We start from the raw sequence: 597 nt of genomic DNA on the forward strand, positions 1-597 counted from the left end.
ACCCTTTGCCGCAGGAATACTTCGTGTGCGACCACGCCACCAACGTGGACTGCTCCTTGGCGGAGAGTCTTTACAACCTCAACGACAATTTCGGCAAAGTGGAGTCCCAAGTGGAGGTGGAAGAAGGAACAGAGGCTCCAGCGGAATAAGGAACCACTTTGATATCCACTTCGGTCGTTCTCCACCTCTCCTTCCTCCCCTTTTATCCCCCTCTCCCTCGTCCTCTCCCTTCTTGTTTTCTTTTCTGCTACTTCTCGAGCCTCAGATTTTTTTTTTGTGTGTTTGTTTCTTATGCTTTCTGTTGGCTATTTTGCTCATACCTTTGTCTTTCTCTTTCTCCTTTTTTTTTCATCTTGTATTTCTTTTTGTCCACTTCCTTGCTCCCTTAACCATCTCCTTAACTATTATCTTCATCTCTCTTCTTATTTTTCTTATCCCTTTCCTTCCCCTTCTTTCTCCTCCCTCCCCCCCCCCCAACCCAGAGGACCTCGTCAACCCTGTCATCCTCGCCTTACCATTGCTGGCATATCTTATCGTTAACATAGGCTAAGTTGATTTAACTTTAAGTGTCAATACTTTCGTTTATCTGGACTTATG

Source organism: Penaeus monodon, chromosome 29 (assembly GCF_015228065.2).
Source record: "Penaeus monodon isolate SGIC_2016 chromosome 29, NSTDA_Pmon_1, whole genome shotgun sequence".
NCBI classification, from domain to species: Eukaryota; Metazoa; Arthropoda; class Malacostraca; order Decapoda; family Penaeidae; genus Penaeus; species Penaeus monodon.